Raw genomic sequence first — 6,000 nt, 5'->3', positions numbered from 1 at the left:
GTGTGGGGATTGGGACGTGTCCGTTGTTCCAGTGAAGCAGTTAAAAAAAAGGATTCACCAGGTCTTTTTTGCTACCACATAATGACGCCTTTAATGTAATGCTGTCATCTCAGCGGATGAAAATTTCACCCTGTCACAGTTTATTTTCCGATAATGACAGGCTAACTGTACATTTTCTTTACTTACTGAGAGAATACGCTATCATTTGGAAAAATGTAGTTTCTCTCACCATGTTTTGGCATACACTTCAGCTTTACTGGGATGAACTACATTGAGCTTTGGCATGGTACACAGCAGGTGCTGAGACTGTATAATGTTGTGATAGCAGGGCAGGTTAGACTCGTTATGCGGTGCATATGGGAACTGAAGCTGATTTATAACACAGCACCATTGATTTCAGCAATGATGTGCGTCTGTCTGCCTGCCCTGTGCTGCTGGGAATTGGTGCCGTCTCCAATTAGATTAGAGGCTATTGCGAAAGATCAGCCCACTCCAGCAGATAATAAAAATGTGACGCCTGTTCAGTGTAATCGATTATGGAGAGCATCCTCACTCCGGGGAGGTAAGCAGATCGCAGAGGTCCCAGCCTTGTGAACTCTGCACAGGACCCGTGTAGCTCATTAGAGTCCCTGAGCCACTTATTTCTGGCCTCAAAAAGCACCTGACTGGGTGTAACGTAATGTGCAGACAGAAGGGATGAGGAGAGAAATGAGGAGCTGTGCAGTGTTGCAGTGTTAACTGTATCAGGAAATGATAACAGGTACAAGACTGCACTGTTCTCAGAGATTCTTCATGTTCCCCTGATCCACACTATGTTATTTAAAGGGATAGTTCACTCAAAAATGAAAATTCTAACGTTAAATATCCTCATGTCGTTCCAAACCAGTAAAACCCTTGTTCATCTTCGGAGCACAAATTAAGATATTTTTGATGAAATATGAGAGCTTCCTGACCCTGCATAGACAGAAATACAACTACCACATTGAAGGCCCAGAAACACAGTAAGGACATTGTTAAAATAGTCCATGTGACATGACAAATTTTCTGTATTTTGCCCATGCTTTCAAGTGTGCATGTAGGCTGCAAGTGTGTCGCAGGTAGAGTTTTTAGAGCTTTGCTTACACATTTTCCCAGTGGTCTAGCTGTAATGTTATAAAGCTTTGAGAGTGATTTTTGCATGCAATGAAAACAAAAATTCAACGAAGTCTTCGCCATGCTATCACCAGAATACCACAATGCATTTAAAGAAATAGTTCAAAATTCGGTTATAATTTACTGACCCTCACATTGATCCAGACCTTTATTATTTTCTTCATACCACCAAGGAGTTACTAGGCACAATGTTCATGCTGCTATTTTCCATGTTAGTGAATGGTGACCAAAAGCACTGTAAAAGCAGTCTATACATCTCATGCACTATATTCTTAGTCTATTCCAAAATGCTGTAATTGCTTTGCGTGAGAAAAATATTGAAATTTAAGTTTCACTGAAAACTATCTGCTTTATCTTACAAATCTCATCAGTTTGGATGCTGCATCAAGACATACTACATAATACTGGTTCTTGTGTATCCCTTAACCAATCAAGATGCACCAAATGTAAATGTGTGTATATTTAAATTGCACAAATGAGATTTGTGAGCTACAGCAGCAGGGAAGATTATATGGGAATAACGAATTGTAGTCTGTTCCTCACATAAATCTATTGTTTCAGTTCAGAAGACTTGAAATGTAGTGTACAATCATTCACTAGTTCTCTAGTTTGTTTTCTAATCCTGCACACCTGAAAAAAAAAAAGAATAAATGTATGGACTATTTTTGCACCCTTTTTTGTCTTTTGTCTGCTAGCCATTCATTTCATCTCCGTTCAGTTTTTTTTTTTTTAAGATTTATTTTTGGCGTTCTTGCCTTTATTGTGATAGGACAGTATTTAGACAGGAAGCGAAGTGAGAGAGAGAGAGATGGGGACAGGATCAGGAAAGGTCTGCGAGCCAGGACTTGAACTTGGGATGCCCGAAGCGCAATGGTGCCATATGTCGGCATGAGGCTATTGACATCTTCTTTTAGTTCTATGGAAGAAAAAAAGCAAGAAAAATACTGCACACTACCAATACTTACAAAAAGTTTTATTTACGTTTCGGTCTCATGAACTTTATCACGTATATTCAAACTCCATGTTGTATCCATTGGGTGTTAGTAATTAATGGTCCTCTGCAGTGATTGGTCATGACTTCTTTTATATATGATTGAACTCACAATGGTATAATTGTAAAAATTTTTGATACTTTTGCAAGTATTGGTTGTGTGTGGGATTTTTCTTTTTGACCTTTTTTGGTCTTTGTCTCCGACACGTTGCGTGACACTGTTCTTACACACTCATTACGCACACATCTGTTGATAAAAGAGGGACCTGGACATGTAGAATAAGTATATTTGTATGAAGTTGTTTTAGATGATATGCTTAATAAAACCTCTAACTGATGTTGAGTATCACATGAATTTCTTCCTTTAGGGAGACTGATTATTCTCCAGAGACGGCGGGGCAGCAGGCCAGACCGCAGATATATAGCAGTGAACATCACAGCGAACAGTGAGAACAGAGAACCATCACACCAACAGGAAACGGCACAGAGACGACTGAGAAAGGTTGTAATTACTTCACTTTGCTTTGTACGTTTTTAGAAGAAAGAGAGAAAAATAAACTTTGCACCATCTCAGACAAATGCAGACAGCCTAAGAATAGCAGGCTGTCTGAGAACAACCTTCTCATCATGCAGGCACCACAATCTCTGCCTCTGTTTCTGCGGTTACAGGGATTAGCCGTGACTCACCATGTAAGTCCTTACTGTTTTCGTCCTTCTCTGAGAGCGCAGTACGGACATCCGTCACTCCTCACCGTGTGTTTACCCTGCTGCTGCTCCTGCGGGAACATGGGAGCGTGTGTGGGTGTGTTTTCAATCACGGTGGCATAATGAACCAAAGCTATTATTTATGCAAATTACATATTTTATTGAAGAACCACTTTCAGAACTTTTAGGTCATGCCCTGGGGATTCAAGTGTTGATTTCTGCTTCTGAAGTGACCCTCTAGCCACCATCTCTCCCCAGCATTTTTGACAGGAGAATCAGGTGCTATATGTTTTGGTACAGTAGCACTAGTTATTTATCATTACAAAAAAGTTGGAAAAAAGGAAAGATTATTAGATATTTAGTCATGTCAGTGTCATGTTAAGCTGTTTGTGTCAGTGTGTTTAATCTGTTTGGATCATGACTGATGACCGTGTGTCTAATCTCTCTCATGCTAGACGTGTCATGACATGCAAGCAACCCATTTATTTTCTAAAGGTGAGCATAGGGGCATTTGCTGCTGCTGGCTCTGACATCTGTCTCCCTTTCCACCATTAAATCACACGGAGCGCTCGCGACTGTGGGTGCAGTTATAAATGGAACGACTGCAGGCTTGAAGGATCTGCCCATGCCTGAGTCTCCTGGACGTGGCCATTGACATTACTCTGGTATTTGTTCGAGTGCACCTCTGTTAATTAGCACAGTCATTCTGTGAGTCTGAAAGGGTAATGTTTCACACCCACGGCCCCTGTGCGCCACTCCAGCTCGGCCCAATCTAAGCAGCTGACATTTAAACAATCTGCTTGATATTTAGTAAGAGGATGAAAAGAAATAGCTACTTTATGTGTGCTCAAAACTGTAAACACATTTCTTTGGACTCTCTCTCTCTCTCTGTCAATCTACAATCTACAGAGTTTGACACCAAATCTCACAGTAAGCAAATATGTGAAAACCCCACTGACACTTTTGAGAAATGATTTTATGGCCCTGTATAGATGATCAACAATTCAGATTGTACATGAGCTTCTAAGTTAAAGGCTGACACTGGGGTGGTAGCCTTTTAAAAGGTACCAATATGTACTTTCAGAATACTGATATGCATCCTTTAGGGGTAAATAAGGTACAAAGGTTTACTTTTTAAAGGAGAAGTTCACTTCCAGAACAAAAATTCACAGATAATGTACTCACCCCCTTGTCATCCAAGATGTTCATGTGTTTCTTTCTTCAGTCGTAAAGAAATGATCTTTTTTTGAGGAAAAAATTTCAGGACTTTTCTCCATATAATGGACTATGGTGCCCCGAGTTTAAACCTCCAAAATGCAGCTTCAAATGATCCCAAATGCAGCTGTAAACGGTCCCAGCCAAGGAAGAAGGGTCTTATCTAGGGTCTTATCTTGTCTGTCTAAAAATAATAAGAAAAATACAATTTATATACTTTTTAACGTCAAACGTTTATCTGGTCTTGCTCTGCCTGAACTCTGTTTTTTCCGGTTCAAGACAGTTAGGGTAGGTCGAAAAACTTGGTCGAAAACCCATCTTATTTTTCCTTCAACTTTAATGTATTGTCCCACATCGCTGTTTTACTTTTTTTGTAAAGGGTGTTTACGAAATGAGGAAGTTCAAACTCAGGGCACCATAGAAGTCCACTATATGGAGAAAAATCCTGAAATGTTTTCCTCAAAAAACATAATTTCTTTACAACTGACAAAAGAAAGACATGAACATCTTGGATGACAAGGGGGTGAGTAAATTATCTTTAAATTTTTGTTCTGGAAGTGAACCCCAGTGACTGCTTTTGTAACTTTCCAATTCTTGTATTGGAGCAAGGAGTACGATTTATGCTCCAGGGAATAATAACAAGAGGGTTTGAATTTTAATAAAAAGCATTTTATTAATTTCTCTAGTTAATTTGTCAACCCTGTCTAAATTAAGAAAACCTCCAACCAAGTCCAGTATCATTGGCATTACACTACCATTATCCCACCACCACAATCAGCAGCTGGTGATTACAGTGGAAGTGCAAATGTCTAGAAACAGTGTCAATGCTCCCATGTAATTCTGTGATGCCCAATTCACAAGTTTCCAAACATTTTCAAGTGCAGAACTGCAGATTATGTTATTTCCATATTAGACGTAAAATCTCCTCCCTACATTAAAGATGATGTTCAGCTAAGCCGTACATTTTTAGAATATTCTCAGACCTCCGGCATTCATCAAATGCCAAAAGGAGACAATCACACATATTTTGTTCCTTCATTATCTTGAAGAAAAGTTCACATTGTGCCTAAGAAAATATCACAACAGTTCTAGACTCTTTTTTTTCCCTCTAGTTTCTTCCCTAGAGTTTCTTCCCTAGTGTTTTTTCCAACCCTCTTCAACGCTGATGTTTGGGCTAGTCTTCTGGGGATCATTCGGACTAGTGCTCCAAACACTCTAAGACAGTGCTACAGTAAAACCTAATGTTTAGCTATGGAATTTTAAAGAGATTAAAAATTTGAATTCTGTCATTAATTACTCAACTTTTTGTTATTACAAACCTGTAAGACTTTGTTCATCTTCAGAACACAAATTAAGATATTTTTGATGAAATCCAAGAGCTTTCTGACCCTGCATAGACAGCAACGCAACTAACACGTTCCCAGAAAAGCCATAAGGACATTGTAAAAATAGCCCATGTGATACTGGTGGTTCAACCTCAATTTTATGAAGAAACAAGAATACTTTTTGTGTGCAAAGAAAACAAAAATATTGACTTTCAAATATTCAATAATTTCTTCTCTTCTGGGTCAGTCTGTGACGTGCGTTCACAAGAGTACAGTACCACGCGAGAGTACCATAGTTTTGGTCTAAAATTATGCAAGATTTTCAGTGCATATCAGTCTGACACCACGTCAACAATCTTGGAGTCAAAACCTAATTTAAACCTGGAAATAAACAGGAAGATTCAACTTTTTCTAGGTCACTAATCACATAAGTAAACTTGTGATATTGATCATGTGACTCATTGTACAGACGGATGTTCTTGTTCCAGTGAATCATCTCAGTGTTTGGATCATCTCAAATCATGCTGGAGAACATCATCAGGTTTGACGCAAACTTTTAGAGTTCCTGCAGCTTGAGCGCTGCTGTCAAGCCAAATACTGAGACATTTTGAA

Source organism: Labeo rohita, chromosome 14 (genome assembly GCF_022985175.1).
Source record: "Labeo rohita strain BAU-BD-2019 chromosome 14, IGBB_LRoh.1.0, whole genome shotgun sequence".
NCBI classification, from domain to species: domain Eukaryota; kingdom Metazoa; phylum Chordata; class Actinopteri; order Cypriniformes; family Cyprinidae; genus Labeo; species Labeo rohita.
The sequence above is the reverse complement of the archived record's forward strand: the minus strand, read 5'-3'. Positions refer to the sequence as shown.